Source organism: Mytilus edulis, chromosome 6 (assembly GCF_963676685.1).
Source record: "Mytilus edulis chromosome 6, xbMytEdul2.2, whole genome shotgun sequence".
In the NCBI taxonomy this organism is placed as follows: domain Eukaryota; kingdom Metazoa; phylum Mollusca; class Bivalvia; order Mytilida; family Mytilidae; genus Mytilus; species Mytilus edulis.
In genome coordinates, this window is record NC_092349.1 from 45,138,563 (window position 1) to 45,161,588 (window position 23,026).

A 23,026-nucleotide genomic window follows, 5' to 3' on the forward strand; every position below is an offset into this window, starting at 1 on the left:
AATGAATAATGAAAATGATATATGATATGCAAGCGGGTGCATCGTCTGTGTCCCATGGCCACATTCCCCATTTACTCTGAAACATGTTTACTTCTTACTGCTGCTGCATTAGTATTTCGCAATTTAATATATGTAGTAGCTTGTCGCTTGCCTATTTTGTCAAACAACACAAATATTGACGGATGGGATCCATAAACAGTTCATTGTAATTATTGTAGAATGCCTCTGCTCCATTAGTTGTACGTCTTTCGGTAGATGGGATTTTAGCACTTACAGGTGGTGAAACCAACGCACTATCATCAAATATTTGTTTATCGTTATTATCTATGATACAAATGTGTCACAAGTAAACTGGTGCAAATAATTTCCGAATATTGGCGCAATTGATATATTTGAAAGAAAAAATTGCGCAAATGGTACCCTTGAAAAACATTAACTGTCACAAAAGGACTACTGCCAACTATATATAGTCAGTCGTTTTTAAACTGTTTTTTTTCTAAGTTTATGATTCAAATACATGTATGGGATTATAAATAAGATTATTTTTTTTAAATCATTTCATAGTTCAACAGTTTTCAAAATATCATTTTGTTCATAACACTTTTATGTAATACATTTGTTTATGATTCGGTTCTTCCCTAATTTGGTTATCAGTATGACTAACGGAATTATTGCCAGAGTTTTCCTGTTGGACTTTAAAGCACATATAGTACACAATTACGTAATGCGTGTTCATGCATCGCGTCACTGCTGCCCATATAAACTACTGTCACGGTATAAAGCAGTATATGGGGCCGGTTACATGTATACATGTAATGCATCTTGTTTATTTCTGCCAAAGTTAACTTCCTTCTGAATAGTTTTAATAAAAAAAGGAAAAAATATTTCTAAGAAAATCCACTTTCTCCCTATAATTTATAAAAAAGTATTTCCATGTTTTTTAAAGTCATTTGTAAACATTCATACTGTATGTATGATTTTTTTTAAAAAGTAATTGCACAACTGTAAATTGAAGATACAGAATCATTGCAAGGCTAACTTGCATGCTTGTCTTCTCTTCTAGACTATACAAGAGTAAGAGCAAAATTTTATTATCTTATCATTATTATAATGTACTGTGTTACAGTTCTCAAAAAATTATCTTCCTTCTCCTGAATAAAAAAAAAGGTGATTCTAAGAAAATTCATAATATAAAAATATTTACACTTTTTTAGAAATATTGATTGTACAAGAAAATCCACATTTTTTGAAAAAGGCCCACATGTATTTTTATAATTCTCAAAAGTAGAAGTAGGTTTATCACAGAAATTTTACATGTCAAGATATGTATGCACAGCCTAGTATATCCACATGTATATGATGTATATTTAAAAGTGATATTAAAAGTAACATTTTTATGACAAAAAGTAAAAAGTGTATATTTTATCTTTTCTAGGAATCCTAATTCTAATAGGGATTATACAAGTTCCGGACTACAAGTTGTTATGGTCGACAAATAAATTCCTTGCAAATGGAGGTGTAGAAAAGGTCATGCCTGTAAAAAGATATGAAAAGCTGACACAGTATTTACATGTGAATGAGGTGGATTCTACTCACAAACTTGCCAGAATTAGGCCTCTATTAGACTCTGTTCTTGAAAGATGTTGAGTAGCTAATGAACGTTTACTCTTCCTTATAATCCATGTCATGATGATGTATGCGTGACTGGACATTAAGCAGCAAACAAACAATCAACTATGTTTTAATACGATTATTTTAGTTTAAATTAAAAATGTGTTATCCTTGCAATTGATCCTTTATAAATCAAAACATTTACTTAATATATATAGAATACATGTATAAATGAGATACCTTTAGCACATAAAACATGTACTCACAGAATATACTTACTTGTTGTATACCAGTTATTTTAGAGTGATATTACTGAAAGGAGGCAAACAGATGGTACTGTTAAACAAATCACAAGTCCACGGATCATTACTAATTACCAGGCAAACTTTCATGGTGTTGATATTAATATTTGTGACCAACTTCGGTCAAAATATCCTGTTGGAAGAAGCTCCAAAAAGTGGTGGAAATTTCATTTCTTCTTTCTCACTAATTTGTGTGTAATAAATGGCTTTGTATTGTATGACCATTTCAACCAAGTAAAAAAAAAAGGAAAAAAAGATACACCCAACTTGATTTAAGGATTAATTTGGTGGCACATTTAATCAATGGCTACTCTTTCACTAAAGGGAGAGCCCCTGCTCTAGTTGTTCACCCAATGAACATGAGCAATCCCAATTTACACAGACCTACTCGATTAAAAGGAAAAAATCAACATGTAAATTTTTATGCAGTTTTGAATGTCATAGGAGGTTCCATGCTGTCATTGGTGTTGTTGTTATGGAAGAGTGAAGCTATTAAATGATTAATAAAAGTGAGAATGGAAATGGGGAATGTGTCAAAGAGACAACAACTCGACCAAAGATAAAAACAACAGCAGAAGGTCACCAACAGGTCCTCAATGTAGCGAGAAATTCCCGCACCCGGAGGCGTCCTTCAGCTGGCCCCTGAACAAAATTGAGAATCATTTGTATATAAAATATAAATCAGATTATAATATATGTAAACTTCTCTTTCTTTCTGTATTAATCAAAATTGAAGTTTCAGAGCTTCAAACTTAGATCAGTTCAATTTCTGCTTGAATTTCAAAAAGTTTCTGTGGAAGATGCAGGACTTTCACCTGTAAGAAAATACAATCCACAAAGAATCACCGGGCTGAAGTACGTTCACTATTCACTTTTCACTTTTCACTATTCAAAATTCATGAATAGTGAATTGTGTTTTTGTGCACTATTCACTATTCAAGTTTATTCTTATTGAATAACTTTAATATCTTCTTGTATGTCCTGGATATATAAAAAGAAGATGTTGTACGATTGCCAATGAGACAAAACTTCACAAGAGACTAAATTACACAGCAATTAACAGCTACATGTCATTGTACAACCTTCAACTATGAGAAAAGCTCATACACCATAGTTAGTCACCGAATAATAACGGCTTAATTAATGTACAAAAAATGAACGAAAAACAATAAAGTATTTAACACAGCAAAAAACGACAACCACTTGATTACACACTCCTTACATGGGACAGGTACGTACATGTGTACAGAATGAGGCGGGGTTAAACATATTTAAACATATTAGCGTGGACTAACCCCCACCCCCTAACCTAGGACAGTGGTGAAACAGTGCAACATAAGAACGACCTTATAAAAATGATTTGTGTAAGGCTAAACTAAACTCATCGAATGAATACAAATAGAAATACATTTAACAAAAAACATAGAGTAATCGTGGACAGCTATACATGTACATCTCAACAACAAAAGACACTAAGTACAGTTCTGAGAGTACTCGCAGCTACTGATACATGTATAATACATGCTATGCATATCTACAAGCTTACGGTACAATAGTCGCACTTAAGTTGTATCATATATTTCGTAAAGGGGGAAAAGGGGTGTCCACTTTTATTCATCAAGCATTAATCTTATCATTCGTTTCCCCCATCTTTACTCTATCGGGTTGTTCCCACCAAATGAAACCCACCGGCTGAATGTTACACCTTGCCTTGTGAAACGGGAGGACAAACTAATTATAATGTCTCAAAGTGCCAATAATTCTTTTCTAAATCTCATTATCCAATTTAATATAAATACCCTAATCTCATTTTTTCACATTTATGCATATGGGCCTTTTTCAAAAAATGTGGATTTTCTTGTACAATCAATATTTCTAAAAAAGTATAAATATTCTTATCCAATTTTTAGATACACCATTTAGTTTTTGGTGTGTGTAACAAGTTCCAGCAAATTTAATATGAAATTTAGCTACAGAAATTGCTTCCAGTGGGTTTCAAAGGGTCCAAAAACCCCAAAATTGCTTGTACGAAATTGAAAAACTTGTCTTTTTTAAATGCTGGTTTTAATACCCAGCGGAAATTATTATTTTTCTTTTGTTATTATAAATATATAGGTATCACTGCAGGTATGTATACACAAATACAGGGAATTATTAGATTTTATTAGCATTTTTTTTTACTTTTCATTTCGTACTTAAAAAAATGTCAACTACATAACACAAATGAAATAATGTTGCCAATAAACAACTGATTATATCCCTTGTAACTAAGGAAGTGCTCTCTACTTACTCTTCATCCTTTGATGACGTGCTTAAAGTTACAGGATGACATCATTGATTCATTTCATTATAGATTAGTTTTGGTGAGTACAAATTACTCCGTAATTTTATTCTATGTCAACTTTGTAACGGCAAAAACATTGACAAATTTTGGCATAAATATTTTTTTTTACATAAATCATTCAAAGTCTATAATACTGACTCTAATTCAATAAAAACCATTTATCTGGTAGTATTAGGGTCAAGAAAAACATCCAAAAACCACAAATAGGTCAACTACATAACGGTCAACTACATAACGTTATGTAGTTGACAAAAAGCGTTATGTAGTTGACAATGCTGAATTAAATTCACTTTAAAATATGTTTCTAAAAAGTGTTATTTTAACCATGTTAACTGTTTTGAAAAAAAGTGTGATGATTTTTATGGAAATATATATCAAGCAAAATGTAAATATTATTAAAAAAAAATTAGGGACCGAAACTAAATCCGTTATGTAGTTGACATATGTCCCATACTTGCTTCTATGTTATTTTTTAAAATATTTTTGTAGTAGCATTTAAGATTGCATATTTTTATTTCAGGTTGTATTGTTGTTAAACTATTCAATTTCATGTATTAAAGTTGAAAATTGAATATTTTATTTTTTTGTTATTTCACAACTGAAATATCCACATTTTTTGAAAATGACCCATAAAACATGGAAAAATATGAAAACTCTAAATAAACTCTAAATATATATATATACAGGTAACAAAGTTTCGTATAAAAAACAAGGGGTATTTTCTCAGAGAAAAATCTAATAGTCGCACTAAAAATGAGGAGATCTACCGAATACCGTAAACCGTTGAATCATAAAACAAGAAAAAATACTTCCAAAGGACGTTACGATCGAGTTTTGAACCCTCGAATCCCCTAATTACAGGTATATCCTATATACCATAAGAAAGCTTATATAATAAGGAACACAAGCTATATAGTGAATATAGTGCACAGATTCGGTTTAAGGGGTATTGAGGTGCCCGAAAATAAAAAAGGCACTGGCTACGGTTACATGGAAATGTAACAATAAAAAAAATATTATTGTTACATCGGAGACTAATTGCCGGAATGCAAAGTTGGGTAAGGAACCGATTAATTACGAATGTAACAATAATTATTGAGGCTACGGTTACATTGTGTTATTGTTACATGAAAAACAGCAATGTACGCTAGATTTATTAAATTTAAATTTTCTATAGTTATGTTGCTTCATTCTTTCATATGTACTAAACAATTATACTTCTAATAATGATAAATAATAAATATTATTATTCAGCAAATGGCGTATAAATAGTTTAACGTATTAAGAGCCAATCCGCCAGAAAACCATGCAATATTCAGAAAATCGTCCAAATCGACAATCACAACTTGACAATTTTTTATATATCATCTCAATCCTTCACATAAAATAAAAAAAAATGGCTACTTAATTTTCGCCAGAATCATATCTATTTTTATTTTAATTTAATTCTAAATACAATTGTAATAAAATAGCTAATACAATCATTTAAAAAAGTAAAATAAATGTGTCTAAAAATTTAAATAAGACGTTTTTGTACTGCAAGTGCAAAAATCAATAAATTGGCTGAAACCAGGGAGTACATCTTTTATGCTCTTCCATTGACTTATCTCCCTTGGGCAACATGTCAGCTCCCAGTGATGATGGACTTGGCAGACAAAGTTTACAGCGAAGTTTGCAACTTTAATAATCTAGGAGGACTATTTGGGCTATCCCAGCATTATGCATCTACATATTACAAACTATTTAAGATATCTGAATGCACTAAAGAACAAAAGAATAATTACTGCCAATGCAAGAATCTGCCAATCATGACAATAATTTACCAGACAATAATCATAACTTAGTGAATAAACATGATGCAAACTATGGTGTAGAATTTCCAACAGGAGTCCTTGTTTTATATAAGACGAGGAGTGGTTTATTTTCCTATGGTTGTTATATCATCTCGTCTTAGACATGTTAGAATATGCTTGAAGTACAGGGACTTTTATGGAATTCATTGACATCATAGTCAAGCAAGATGTCAACATCCCATCCAACCGTCTTCCAGCAAAGCCAATTTGAAAGCTGACCAAGGATCTTCATCATTTCCTGACAGGGTGTATACAGGACGAGTCATTCCACTAGGATCAGGTACATTGTACAACTCTTAACAATCAATTTTCATAAGTAGTAGTACAACTTCTTAACAATCAATTTTTATTAGTTCTTTATACATGTATAAAGGCCGTTTAAGGGAATCTCATTGGGGGTGTGGGGTTCTGATCCCGGAACACCGCTTATTGTTTTGTTAGATTCCAGTATCCCGCTTATACTATGCACCTAAGGGAGCTTCCATTTGATTTTTATGGGGGGGGGGGGGGGGGGCTAGGATGAAAATTTTTGTCCTGCATTTTTTTTTAGCTGTAATTTCTGTGCTGCCTTTTTATTTTTCACTCTGTTTGGTCCTGCCTTCTTTTTTTTTTAGTTTATCTTGACTTTTTTTACCTAAATTGTCGTCCTGACTTATTTTTTTGCAAGTGTCTCATCCTGCCTTCTTTTTTTTACTCAAAACTCCTGTCCTGCCTATTTTTTTCAAATTTCATCCTAGCCCCCTAATGAGACCCACTATATAGTCAATCTGAAATTAGGGGACCAACATTTGATACAATAGCCAGATGAAAAAAGAACGGAGGGAGTTGAAAGGGCATGTGAATATTCTTTTACACCTGACCTGTTCTAGGACATCTTATCTATTTCCCATAGCGAAGTGCAAACAAATAATATACTGTAAATTGAGATATTATTGTAATGTTTTTATTATAGCTAGAATGTGAAAGGGTAATCATGTAAAACATTTTTTTTTTGTAATTGCAATTTAATTAAAACTCACATTTTGAGTATTTTTTATATGAATCAAACAGGATATTTCTGAATATCTCAAAATTTGAATCACATTTCAGTCTTGAATTATAAAATCGCATTAATAAACCCATGCAACAGTTATATATTAAATGTGTATATGGCGTGAGTCTTGAGACCATTTAATTACCAAAAAGAAAGGGGGAGGATTAGAATGGTCAAAATATCCTTGTCAGCTAAGGACAGAATTTAAATTGTTAAGCTATTAACCAGGGTACAATATACATCATGTACATGTATATTAATTTTTTGCTTAAAAAAACAATTTATAGACCATAAGCATGATAAGCATGATAGTAATCAAAATTTATTTCAACATATTCAACATTAAGCAGGACAATATGTTTTTATTCTCTTACCCTAAGTTTAATTTTAAGTTTTTAATGGAAGTTGTACATGTTCAGGTCTTTGTTTATTAAAAAAGCTTCTACCTGGTGGTAAAGCCTCATTCCAAAACATGTTTTACATACAACATTCTGTACATGAAACACTAGATAACTTTATCTAAAGAATAATCTTGTTTAATGATCTATTATACAATGTCAATGAATGTAGGCCATGGCGACTAAAATATCAAAAGCATTGCAAACTTTTATAAAGTTCAATTTTGGGACCTTACATGTACATTGATGTACATGTATGTATAAATGTATGAATTATATTTATAGAGCCCTTTTTAAAAGAAACAAAAAAAAAACATGCACAGTGATGCTACACTACCCTACAATTCCTGTGATACAAAATTGAAGAATTATTTTATAGTTTAACACTTTTCATTTGTAGGACTATTATCATGATAATAGATGCAGGCAATGCTGATGATTTTTGTGAATGTGACAATAGCCAGGTCAAACTAAATACATGTAAAGAACAAGATACTGGTAAGATATTATTAACCTATATCAGTCAGAGCTCAGACACATACAAGTCTAAACATGTTTTGACTCAAACAAGTCAAAAAGTGTAAAAATCGTAAAGTCAAGTTTTGACTTGTTCACGTCGTTTTCCGTTTTGTGGTATATTTTCATCAACCGTGGTTTTTTTGAATTTACCGCCTTATGACGAGACCTACGATCACGCGGTTTTTTACGGGACTTCATGCTACCTGACGCCATTGTTAGAAAAGAACTGAAACGTGAAAGTCAGTGAGTACAGTATTGATTTTTATCATTTTAGGGGCAAAAGTAGGGTTATTTAGGCACGTTTTTGAAATGATCCACAGTTGTTCCCCGATTTTTTAGGTTTCTAAACACATTTTTTACAGATGAAGGGATATCAAGTAAACAATATTTTGTCAGTGCCATCAAGGCGCGTGACTTCTAAATTGGTACGCGTGCCTTTTGAAGTGACCTACCCGAAAACAACATTCGACTTCTATAGGTCAATAAGTGTTGTCTCTGTTATTTATTTGTAATTTCGGGAGACAACTCGTGATGTCTTCGGCAATTATATTGTTATTACCCGTATTACCGTATATTTTCTGAAACAAATTCCAAACGATACTGTGTGTTATCATGGTTATGATAAACATTAAATAATGCAATGTTTGAGAATTATGATTTTTTTCTTCTTGATAGAAAGAAGGGAGGGAGTTTATTTTCTAAAATTGTCAAATGAATATAACTTGAAAACTAAAAGTGATAAACACACACAATCTTCAGAAATTATCACATAACAATAACACAAATCAATTGAGAGTGAGTCCATGGGAGTCATCCCCACCCCCTTGAATTTGATAATATATGCTTTTATCTTGTAAAGGTCCAGATCCCCACCCCTTAACTATATATTTTCTTGAATGGGACGACAAATCAAATTCAAAGAAATTAAAGGGAAATCCCTGGGGGGTCACCACAACCTGTTTTCGATTTGAGAATATGATATTATCCTATAAACGGACCAGATCCCCACCCCTAAACCATATATTTTCTTGAATGGGATGATTAGACAAGTCAAATGAAATTAAAGAGAAGTCCCTGGGGGTGTCAACCCACCCCGATCAATTCGAGAATGTGCTATTATCTTTTTAACGGTCAAGATCCCCACCCTTAAACCATATATATTCTTGTTAGGAAGAATAAAACACATCAAATGTAATATACATGTAGGGAGTTCATGGGAGCTACCCCACCCCATACATGCCATATGTATGAAAAACTTTTAAATGGTTGAGATCCCCACCCCTAAACCATATATAATCTTGTATGGGACAATAAAACAAATCAAAGTCCCTGGTGGTCACAGCATCCTGTTACAATTACTTCTTGTTATGTAACATCATTCTGTCACTAAAAAAAAATCATTTTGCATGTTTTGTATTTATTTATAATTTTTTTTTCTTTCGTATCATGTACAATGTATTGATGGGCTTGCATGGTTGATTGATCATCAACCAAGACAATAGCCAGGGTTAAAATTAACAGTCTTTAAGAAATTTTGGAAAAGTTCATGCTAGTCCTATTTAGACTTGAATAAGTCTAAACTGAATTTTGTAAATGTTGGATTGAAGGTAGCTTGTGCTACATTTGACAGGTTTGACTATAGACCGAGAAAATTAGTCAGATTTCATGTGATAATTCAAGAAGCTTTTTTTTAAATTGTTTTATTTTATCTTCTTTGTTCATATACATGATATATTCACTTCTATCTGAATAAATCAGAAATCAATTAAGTTCTTGTTTTTACTCTGCTTGGTTCAATGATTCATGTACATGTACATTGATGTATAATTTTAATAAATTTATATAAAACATATCTTCTGGTATTTCTGAAAGGTTCTGTTTTTTAAAGATAAACTAGAAATGGCTTATGTCTCTGCGAGTCCAATTTGGACTCGAATAGGTCTGAAAGTGAAATTGTTAGAACTTTGATTGCAGCTAAGCTCATTGGTGATTTATGTTATGTAATGATACTAAAAGCTATCTCTTATCGGTTTTTTGCTATCTTTGTTCATTTCACACTGAGAGAGAGTATACCAAGAGACTGAAAATGTCTGTGTTTATTTGGACTTAAATAAGTCTAAAATTTAATTTATTTATTTTGGGGTAAGATTGTGTACAAAACTTTCCTGTTGATTCCTAAAATTTTCATTCTAATGATTTATTTAGTCGCCTTAGACTCACATATAGATATATGAAGATGTGGTATGAGTGCCAATGAGAAAACTTTTCATCCAGATAACAATTAATAAAAGTAAACCATTATATGTTGTTGTATGGCCTTCAACACAAAGCAATGCTATTAATGGCAGTGAAAGTGTGTTGCATTTATCAAAATCCATCAGACTGTGTGCTGTTATATGACAGGGGGGGGGGGGGGGGGGGGGGGCTCTTAACCCCAATTAAAGTTAAAATATAGTTAATATAAGTTATTTGAAACATAATGAACATAAAAGGAGTTTGATTGTTATCGAGAATTCCTTACAGCATTCTTTTAAAACGTTTTACAATATTTCTTGTTCCAGATGTGTTTTATTATTTATAATTGAACAAGTGACACTAAATCTTATAATCCTGTTATCGTTGATAACTAATAACATTATTCAGTCTTAAGAAGAAAAGAAGAAAGTGTCTTTGTAAGTTTTATTATTGAAGTAGGTTTTTTTCCAAATAAATTTTCATTATAATTTGAATTTATTCATCAAGTATTGTCAGAAAAAAAAAAAAGGCCCATTGGGGAAATATAAAAAAGTTGGTTATGTCTGTCAGTCATGTTTTTGGACTGGAATATGCCTGGAAATGAATTTGAAATTATGTAGTTTGATTTGTGGTCACATCAAGCAGATAATTGATTTTTCCAACAGATTTTTTGTATTAGGAAGAAAAACATTGATTTTAATTGATCAAAGGTCTAATTTTAAAGTTTTCATCTGTTCTTAGCAGGAGGTTTAATTGCATAATTTTAATACAAATATATACTATGTATACTAGTCTTCTTGATTAGTGACCAGATGTCTGCATTTGGATTTCCTTGTCCATTGTTCTTTGTTATATGAACACTTATTAACTTTATCATCTCTATCATGTTCATTAAGAAATATTCCATTAAGAAGTAGTGTATTAAAAACCAGGACAGGCTGCCCAAAGTAAGTAAATTTTTTTCAATGCAGGTTTAGTAGTCAAGACAGTTTTAAAAACATGAATTTCTCAAACTGGGTTACAATGTACATGTAGTAAAAAAAATAACTTAAGTTATTTCAAAAAAATATAATTGTTTCAAGTAAGTTATTTGATGAGTCTTAGCATTGCTTAATAGCAAAAACAAAATAGTTTTATTTTTATCATTAACTGTATACAGCTGTGTTAACTTATTTGTCTGATGTACAAATGAACATGATGAAGAATGTTGACCAATATGACTTATTTATGCTTTCAGCCAACAAACTAACTGAAAATCTCAAAATGAATACAGATGAAAATCAAGGAACTACAAGTCATGATAGTGAAAGTAAGTAGATGCTATTTTATACGCCCATATTTAGTCTGGTATGAATTAAAATCACTAACAGTAACTGTACCATTGCAATGGTTTTATGATATCCAATACACTGCATGCTAGATTTTGCACATTTGTTCTTCATCTGATTTCATATAAATTTTAAAAAAAAAATGAAAAAGAGAGATGTTTCTGAAAAAAGTGAACATCTTCTGTCCAAAATAATTCCTCCATTTACTCAATAAGTAAAAGTAGTGACAAGCAAAGAGCAAGTGTACATGGGTGTCTTATTTTGACTTGAATAAGTCTGAAAAAGTATTCAGTTTATTTTTAACCTTTGTTTGGAAATGAAGAACTTTGAAAATGTTTTTTTCTTAATTACTGTGAATGGAACAAGGTTAAATTGAAGTGCAGTTTTTTTTATATAAGGCATAATATATTTTCTGTGATAATTCCAAAAGCTTTCACTTCTATTTTTTCTTTGAATATAAATTAAAGCATTCATTCAAATTTTCTATTTTTTTGTCTGCATATACAATGTATATATGCTCCTTTTGGAACTGAATATATACTACATGTTTAAGTCCGACTGAACCTGAATTTGTTTTATTTAGGATCTTAGTTTGGACCTGAATAAGTCTGAAAATGTTTTTCCTTTATTACTGTGATTGGAACAAGGTTACATAATGTCTTACAATATCTCTTGGACAATATTAAAAGATTTCATTCCTATTCTTCTTTTTAAATGTATTTGAATTTTTCCAATCAAGATTAATCAGATGTTAAAAAAAGGGGGGGGGTGTAAATTTATGATAAGCCAAGAAACAGAGAATCCTAACATTCATCCAGAATTTGATTTTCATTAATATTTTTGATTTTATATATAATCTTAATTCAGAGGGAGGTTGCATATGAGTATAAAATTTGTCAGATTTCCTGAGTTAATTCAAAAAACTTCTATTTTGTCGTCATTGCATATACAGTGTATAATGCTCCTTTTGGACTTGAATAAGTCTGAAAATGTATTTCATTTTGTACTCTGCTGGGAACAAGGTTTCATTGAATTGCACTATTTTATATAAGTAAAGACATAATTTATTTCATGAGGTAATTCCAAAAGCTTTCAATCAATTAAGTGTTCTATTTTGTCGTTTTGGACTTGAATAAGTCTGAAAATGTTTCATTTAGTACTATGCTTGGAACAAGGTTAAATTATTTAGAATTACAACATTGTATATAAGACATAATATCTTACAATATCTCCGACAATATTAAAAGATTTCATTCCTATTCTTCTTTTTAAATGTATTTGAATTTTTCCAATCAAGTTTAATCAGATGTTAAAAAAAGGGGAGTGTAGATTTATGATAAGACAAGAGACAGAGAATCCTAACATTCATCCAGAATTTAATTTTCATTAATATTTTTGATTTTATATATAATCTGAAAATGAATTTATTCACGAAGATCTTAATTCAGAGGGAGGTTGCATATGAGTATAATGAGTTAATTCAAAAAGCTTCTATTTTGTCGTCATTGCATATATACAGTGTATAATGCTCCTTTTGGACTTGAATAAGTCTGAAAATGTATTTCATTTAGTACTCTGCTGGGAACAAGGTTTTATTGAATTGCAAAATTTTATATAAGTAAAGACATAATTTATTTCATGAGGTAATTCCAAAAGCTTTCAATCAATTAATGTGTTCTACTTTGTCGTTTATGACTTGAATAAGTCTGAAAATGTTTAATTTAGTACTTTGCTTGGAACAAGGTTACATTGAATTACAATATTTTATATAAGACATAATATCTTACAATATCTCTTGGACAATATTAAAAGATTTCATACCTATTCTTCTTTTTAAATGTATTTGAATTTTTCCAATCAAGTTTAATCAGATGTTAAAAAAAGGGGGGATGTAGATTTATGATAAGCCAAGAAACAGAGAATCCTAACATTCATCCAGAATTTGATTTTCATTAATATATTTTATTTTATATATAATCTGAAAATGAATTTATTCACAAAGATCTTAATTCAGAGGGAGGTTGCATATGAGTATAAAATTTGTCAGATTTCCTGAGTTAATTAAAAAAACTTCTATTTTGTCGTCATTGCATATACAGTGTATAATGCTCCTTTTGGACTTGAATAAGTCTGAAAATGTATTTCGTTTAGTACTCTGCTGGGAACAAGGTTTCATTGAATTGCACTATTTTATATAAGTAAAGACATAATTTATTTCATGAGGTAATTCCAAAAGCTTTCAATCAATTAAGTGTTCTATTTTGTCGTTTTGGACTTGAATAAGTCTGAAAATGTTTCATTTAGTACTATGCTTGGAACAAGGTTTAATTATTTAGAATTACAACATTGTATATAAGACATAATATCTTACAATATCTCTTGGACAATATAAAAAGATTTCATTCCTATTCTTCTTTTTAAATGTATTTGAATTTTTCCAATCAAGTTTAATCAGATGTTAAAAAAAGGGGGGATGTAGATTTATGATAAGCCAAGAAACAGAGAATCCTAACATTCATCCAGAATTTGATTTTCATTAATATATTTTATTTTATATATAATCTGAAAATGAATTTATTCACAAAGATCTTAATTCAGAGGGAGGTTGCATATGAGTATAAAATTTGTCAGATTTCCTGAGTTAATTAAAAAAACTTCTATTTTGTCGTCATTGCATATACAGTGTATAATGCTCCTTTTGGACTTGAATAAGTCTGAAAATGTATTTCGTTTAGTACTCTGCTGGGAACAAGGTTTCATTGAATTGCACTATTTTATATAAGTAAAGACATAATTTATTTCATGAGGTAATTCCAAAAGCTTTCAATCAATTAAGTGTTCTATTTTGTCGTTTTGGACTTGAATAAGTCTGAAAATGTTTCATTTAGTACTATGCTTGGAACAAGGTTAAATTATTTAGAATTACAACATTGTATATAAGACATTATATCTTACAATATGTCTTGGACAATATAAAAAGATTTCATTCCTATTCTTCTTTTTAAATGTATTTGAATTTTTCCAATCAAGTTTAATCAGATGTTAAAAAAAGGGGGGATGTAGATTTATGATAAGCCAAGAGACAGAGAATCCTAACATTCATCCAGAATTTGATTTTCATTAATATATTTGATTTTATATATAATCTGAAAATGAATTTATTCACGAAGATCTTAATTCAGAGGGAGGTTGCATATGAGTATAAAATTTGTCAGATTTCCTGAGTTAATTCAAAAAACTTCTATTTTGTCGTCATTGCATATACAGTGTATAATGCTCCTTTTGGACTTGAATAAGTCTGAAAATGTATTTCGTTTAGTACTCTGCTGGGAACAAGGTTTCATTGAATTGCACTATTTTATATAAGTAAAGACATAATTTATTTCATGAGGTAATTCCAAAACTTTCAATCAATTAAGTGTTCTATTTTGTCGTTTTGGACTTGAATAAGTCTGAAAATGTTTCATTTAGTACTATGCTTGGAACAAGGTTTAATTATTTAGAATTACAACATTGTATATAAGACATAATATCTTACAATATCTCTTGGACAATATAAAAAGATTTCATTCCTATTCTTCTTTTTAAATGTATTTGAATTTTTCCAATCAATTTTAATCAGATGTTAAAAAAAGGGGGGATGTAGATTTATGATAAGCCAAGAAACAGAGAATCCTAACATTCATCCAGAATTTGATTTTCATTAATATATTTTATTTTATATATAATCTGAAAATGAATTTATTCACAAAGATCTTAATTCAGAGGGAGGTTGCATATGAGTATAAAATTTGTCAGATTTCCTGAGTTAATTAAAAAAACTTCTATTTTGTCGTCATTGCATATACAGTGTATAATGCTCCTTTTGGACTTGAATAAGTCTGAAAATGTATTTCGTTTAGTACTCTGCTGGGAACAAGGTTTCATTGAATTGCACTATTTTATATAAGTAAAGACATAATTTATTTCATGAGGTAATTCCAAAAGCTTTCAATCAATTAAGTGTTCTATTTTGTCGTTTTGGACTTGAATAAGTCTGAAAATGTTTCATTTAGTACTATGCTTGGAACAAGGTTTAATTATTTAGAATTACAACATTGTATATAAGACATAATATCTTACAATATCTCTTGGACAATATAAAAAGATTTCATTCCTATTCTTCTTTTTAAATGTATTTGAATTTTTCCAATCAAGTTTAATCAGATGTTAAAAAAAGGGGGGATGTAGATTTATGATAAGCCAAGAAACAGAGAATCCTAACATTCATCCAGAATTTGATTTTCATTAATATATTTTATTTTATATATAATCTGAAAATGAATTTATTCACAAAGATCTTAATTCAGAGGGAGGTTGCATATGAGTATAAAATTTGTCAGATTTCCTGAGTTAATTAAAAAAACTTCTATTTTGTCGTCATTGCATATACAGTGTATAATGCTCCTTTTGGACTTGAATAAGTCTGAAAATGTATTTCGTTTAGTACTCTGCTGGGAACAAGGTTTCATTGAATTGCACTATTTTATATAAGTAAAGACATAATTTATTTCATGAGGTAATTCCAAAAGCTTTCAATCAATTAAGTGTTCTATTTTGTCGTTTTGGACTTGAATAAGTCTGAAAATGTTTCATTTAGTACTATGCTTGGAACAAGGTTAAATTATTTAGAATTACAACATTGTATATAAGACATTATATCTTACAATATGTCTTGGACAATATAAAAAGATTTCATTCCTATTCTTCTTTTTAAATGTATTTGAATTTTTCCAATCAAGTTTAATCAGATGTTAAAAAAAGGGGGGATGTAGATTTATGATAAGCCAAGAGACAGAGAATCCTAACATTCATCCAGAATTTAATTGAGGTTGAAATAAAGTGTAATACATGTATTTTATATGAGACAATTCTAAATGCTTTCATTTCTATTTATTCTTTTGATATTTATTTAACTCATATTTTCCAATTAAATAATCCGATGTGATAAAAGATTAGGGGGTGATTTCAAATTATGATAATAATTTATTTCTTGTTTAGTACTCGGCTTGAAACAAGGTTAAATTAAATTGTTATTCTTTATGATTATGTTGAAAATAATTAATGAAGCTTGCAGTTTTTTATTCATATAATGTTTTTGGCATTTTTTAAAAGAGAGTTCTAAAAGTTGCCCCTCACCGTCCCTGTCAACTTTTCCTCAACATTTCAATAAAGGAAGACCAAAAGCCATAAAACTTATTTATTTGCAGGTAAACCAACACATTACTGGTATTAACCATGTAAATTGGTTATTCACAGCACTTTCATTGACTTTGTTTAGACTTCCTGCTGATATTTGTCATTCAACCATGTTTTTTATGATAATATATCATACTTTTGAGCAATATGTCTGATAATCAGGAACATAAAGATAAGTTATCAACGTTATGTCGCCTTTGCAATGGATTTATAAGAGATACTAAGCTATATGGGAAACAGAGGTTTGCTGCAGAAATTTTAAGCATATATGGAATAGATGTATTTTTAGAAACAGATGACTTGTATCCACCTTTTTTGTGTAGTCCTCATTCAAGAAACTTGTATAGATATAGGGAAACAAATGGAGAGAGTCTAAATACTTCATTAGACCTGAAATCACTTACCCCAAAACAATTTTATCCACCTCATAGTATAAATTGTGAAATATGTTTGCCATCTAGTTCACCTCGTGGAAGACCCAAAAAAAGAAAAAGAAGAAATGAATTCCAGAATGATGAAGACATTAGCTTTGTTAATTCAAGTGTTACTTCAAATCCAGATGATAAAACAAATCCTTCAACTAGTCATTCCAGTGTAAATAGTCAAAATGAATATTCTCTTCTTGAGGGCTTGTTACAGCATACCAAACATGTTATGGCCAAGCTGAACTCAAACCAGAAATGCATGTATTTTAATAAAATGCTTGACATTTTATCACCAGATGAAGAAACTCTTCTATGTAATTCCATTGGAAACAAACAACGCTGCCCCATTTCAAAGGATTCTAGTTCCTTTTCAATGCTGTACAAAGATACTGAAGCAATGGCAAATTTTGATGTGTATAAGTGGACAAAGAACAGATATGGACCTCTGGTAGGATATTTATTGGGGCTAGCTGGACTTGGTACCAATCTCCAATTGGTAGAAAATAAGCCGACTGAGACCTTATTAGTTTCACGTGCAATGGAGCAAATATACACCCTTTGTAACAGAACCTTGATTTCCCCTGTATCTTTTCTGCTAAATCTTACAGCATATTCACTGACAGGAAGCAGGTTGCTTGTTGATATGATTGGCAATGTAACCCCAGCTGGACATTACAAGACAGTTACATCTTGGATTAAAGATCAAAGTAGTGAGGCACAACCACTTCCATCATCTGACCTGATGAATGTATTTGATAACGAGCAAGTTATCGGAAAAACATGGTCAATAAAACCACGTAACAAAATTGCGATATCAATTATTACCAATAAAGCTTTTATGGCACTACCAGCTGAAGAAACTTTACAGACAAAGGCAGAGTTCAAACCTGAAAAGACGTTAAAGTTTGACATAGAATCAAATCTTGGAAGAAAAGACAAAAACAAGACTCACCAAAATAGAAAACTCAAAAATGTCATTTGTGAGATGATTGACCAGGGCAGTGAAAGATTCTGCAAAATGGAAATAGACCACAATGAACAACTGTACCACTTTCTAGATGATGCAATAGATACTGTTTTGAAAGAACAAACATTAAAGAATGGAAACTATGAAGATGTCATTGATGATCTTGTTAAAAGAGAAGTACAAGATGAAACCTACATTAAATGTGATCTGTGTGGAACTTTAAATTTAAAAAGAAAATTTGTATGTTCAAATTGCCGTGAACGAGAGGGTTTGAAGATTGCTAAAGAAAAGAAGAAGAAAAATAGCAATGCTCCCTTTTCTGTTGATAAACCAGAGCATCCTAAGATAATTTTTGAAAATGATGATGCCGAAGAATCAAATATGACACAGGTGCACAGTGAAATGACACAGTTCAGTCATATCACCTCATATCATGATGGAAAACATGAAGTCGTACTGAGTGACCCAGTTTTTTGCAATCCAAACAGTATTGCTACAGTGGCCAGAGTGCTGAAAAAAATTGGTGAAGAAAATGGTATAATTAAGTATGGTGGAACAAAACGCCATTGGACCTTTGTATGTTGTGATGGTCTTCCATACATGATAATAAAAAAACTGAAAGAAGAAGCTGTTGTATGTGCCATTGAAGGATGTGGAAAATCATTTTTGTCAATGGACAACTACTCCAACCATACCACAGAAATCCATCCCACTGTTCAAAGACGCTTTGTTTTTGAATTCGATTGGTTGTATGTAAGAATAGGTTCGGGCCATTATGAGATGAATTTAATAAAAGGATTTTTTGAACTGAATTGGATACCAGTCTTGGAAAACCTTTGTCAAACTATGGGATTTGAGTCTGATTCAGCTAAAAATTTTGCTAAGTCTTGTAAAGATCACCACAAAAGCTGGCGCCTCTTACTAATATTTCATTTGGGAACTCTTCAAGAGTTGGTTTTGCCTTATGTTAGACACAGTATGCTCACAAACAAAAAACCTGATGCAAAAGGATTTTTAAAATACAGTTCTGAAAATTATACTTCATCATCCTATCCAAATTTTACATACATGGTGGACCAAGTTTGCAAATATTCACAAGGAATAATCAATTTCAGAATGGCAACCCGAAGAAATAATGCTGATCTTTTAAAAAGTGCCAAATACATGACCAAGGAAATCTTTCATGGTAGAAATCATCCAAAGTACCAAATGATAGAGTTGTATGATTCCATTCAAGATCGTATGATGCCTGATGATGTAAGATCTCTTAGTGACAAATACTCATCAATAACAACAAGTGGAAACCCTTCCTTAGGAGAAGACTTCGACTTCATTCTCGAAGAAAAAAACAAACAACTGAAGTCCTGGATCCCAAAAGGTGTGCCTTCTGACAAAATCTGGCTCACAGTTTGTCGCAACAACAAGATTTTAGAAATGATAAAAGAGCATTGTTTAAAACTGTTCCAGATCAAGTCTGAAAAGCAAGATATGGGCAAGGCACGATCACTTGGTATTGATGATGCTATTGTTGTTTACAGAATGCTTTTAAGGAGAAGTGACTATTTAGGGAAAAAAGGGGATCATGTGTCAATTTCTGGAATAGCCCTTGATGAAGAACTTACAGATTTTTCTAAATTAGCCCTGACAAAGAGGATTCATCTTTTAAAAACTGAATTTTTAGGCCTTCCAGTTCTACCTGAGCATTGCAGTTTTCGTCACCCAGTTGCAGTCACCCCATCTGAAAAACAGAAGTTTCAAAGCACCAATAGCATGACAATTAAACAACTGCAGCACGAAATTGAAAAACTTTTAGACCAGATTGAAGATAAATTTCAGTTAGATTATCATAAGGAATTGTATCAGCAGGAAGTTAAAACAAAAAGGAAAGCAAAGCTGGTACATTTCTTAAATGAGCTCAAGGTTGTAATGGATGCCCAAGAAACCCATAGTATGGATCTTGCCACATTACTTGCTGAATAGGTACCTTTGACTTTATAAAGCATGACCCTATTGTAAAATTCTTGTGCATGTATTTTAATGCTTGAATACATTGTACTGATGGTACTTATGCATGTTCTATTTCTAACTAATAACTGGTTGAATTTCCATATTGAATAATACTCCTATTGACCATCATGATCATGATCATGCATATAATGAACAGAGTTCACGATCACCGCCTGGTTTTAAAAAAAAATAAAATATATATCATATCTACTTAACATATGCTTAACTTTTCCTTATAAATATAAACATGTACTGTATTTGACCCAATAACCACCCCACGCATTGCATTTTCTAGAATGGAGTGTTTCAGAACATTGAAACATTGCATTTTCTAGAATGGAGTGTTTCACAACATTGAAACTCCCAAGTCAAGAGTGTCTGCATTTAAACTAGTACTGTGGCTAATGAAAAATCACATGAATTTCAATCTTTTCAATTTTTTTTTCCTTAAACTTGAAGCTACAGAAATCTAAAGTAAAAAAAAATCTATTTTGAAAATGACAGGTTAAATGTGCAATTTATGAAAAAAAATAGTGTTTAAAAGGGGAGGGGGGTATTAGGCCAAAAACAGTACTAAAAAACATTGTACTTAACTATATTTTCTGTGTTGGACATGCCATTATAACATGTGTGTTGATTAAAATATGATTTTTCTTTGTTTTAGAAATTGACCTCATCAGCATGGACATATTGTGCATGTTTGTGATTGTGTTCATGATATGTGTGCTTTTTTGTATAATGGAGAGGAGGTGCAAACTCAATTTAGAGACACGAGCATATCTGCAGAGAAAATGCCGTATTAAATTGAGAGCAAGGTATTTGTAGAACATGAAGAAAAAAAAACATGTAGCAAATTTGGCCAAATCATCATGACTTAAAAACTATTTGATATAAAGTCTTAAAATTAAACCCCCAACAGTGTTTGAATAAGATACATGTATTATCAGTCTAAAGTTAAGACAACATTCAAACAAACAAGGGTGTTGGATGAGAAACCTTTTTTTATATGTGTGTGCATGCAAAACAAATTTCTTTCATAGGTGCATGTTGTTCGAGCATATGCATGATACATGATATGCATGTAAGTTTAAAATGAGAATCTTGATTAATTTATCATGCATGTTTTGAATTTCTAAACCATGTTAACTGTTATGACAAAGGAACATTTTTTACAGCTTTTTATGGCTAAATTTCAGTGAAATATAGTGTATTTCTTATCATTATGCCAAAAAAGTTGACATAGAAATCAAATTTCTAACTCATAAGCCAGAGACAAACTGATAAAGCCATTGGAAAACCAAGACAGGCAATGTTTCTCCATAAGTTACCCAACCAAATACTTGAAATACATAAAATGATGAATTAAGATTCATCATAGAAAGTACATGCCAACTTTGTTAAATAAAATGTGAAAAAAAATCACTTACCATGCCTACCTGCAGAACCAAGGGTATTGATTTGTAAACTTATACATGTAATAAATGTAATGTCATAATAAAAAAGAAAAAGAATATTCATTGTGATCTTTGAAAATTATAGCAAATTTAATTGCCCTTCTAAAACTAAAATATATTTTGAAGTTAATACACAGCTTCTAATACATATTGATACTTGTATATCTTCTTGTAGCTACAGAGGACAACAGCACTAATTATAATGACACAGGAACTGTACATAGAAAACTCAAACCAGGAACTTTCAAAACTTACATAAATTTAGAGGAGGAGAGGAACTGCAGAATAAAAGCATTAAAGAAATCAAAAAGTAGGGTAATGAATAAGCTAAAACAACTGGCGGTAAAACTGGAAAGGGAACAAACCTATGAACCTTTGGATACTTTATTTTTAATCAGGAAGAAAGGGTCAAAAATTATACAATCGTATGGATATGGGGAATTGAAAAGCAGATTCATGGAGGGATTGCCATTGACTGATGAGGTACCATATGGCAAGAGGAGGAAGAAGCCAGCAATGCCAGTGGTCCAGAAAGATGCTGTAATAGAGCTCCTTACACCAGGAAAGGACAACTTCAGTTTTGGTGTAGGGAGCGGCAGGACACTGGCTGAGCAACAAAAAAGCCAACTGGAGAACCTCCAAATTGCCATTAATTCTCCGGATGTCAATGTGTAAGTATCATTCAGAGAGTTATAGAACTAAAGTCCACTCAAACTGAAAACAAATCTGCTTAGCAGATATTATTTCTATTTATTTGTGATCAAATATAGTAACTTATTATTAAGCCCAGTAAGATCAGAGTATAAGATTTTTCTACATGTTAAAATATGATAGTTACTTATTATTAAGCCCAGTAAGTTCAGAGTATAAGATTTGTTTACATGTTAAGATATGACATCAGATGCCAAGTGATGAGATAATAAATAATTATATTTTACTCCACCAAACATGCCAAAAGAATACTTTTACGAAGTTTGTTGAATACATTGCAGTATCAAATGTTCTGATAAGAGTTTGTTTTATTGGCATGAATGTGATTTATATTTTTCCAGACAAGTCCTCCATGAATCACCATCCCCCCATCAACCACAACAGATTGAACCACCACAACAGATTGAACAACAACAGACACAACAGATTGAACCACAACAGACACAACAGATTGAACCACAACAGACACAACAGATTGAACCACAACAGCATGAACATGATGAACAGCATTTAGCACAGCAAAGAAAAACAGCCAGGAAAAGGCTGTACGAAGAATCTTTTAAACAGAGGTAAAAACTCTCATAAAAACATCTCTTTAGGT

General features: G+C 31.1%; 1 long non-coding RNA gene across 1 annotated transcript in view; it reads left to right on the forward strand.

The window, feature by feature from the left end:
• The first annotated feature begins 5,827 nt into the window (after positions 1-5,827).
• The window catches only part of LOC139527744 (uncharacterized), a 29,172-nt gene continuing 11,973 nt past the window's right edge, over positions 5,828-23,026 (forward strand). The window contains exons 1-2 of the long non-coding RNA XR_011665427.1: positions 5,828-6,390; positions 7,942-8,039. This is a non-coding gene — a long non-coding RNA (uncharacterized lncRNA). The remainder of the gene's footprint in view (positions 6,391-7,941; positions 8,040-23,026) is intronic.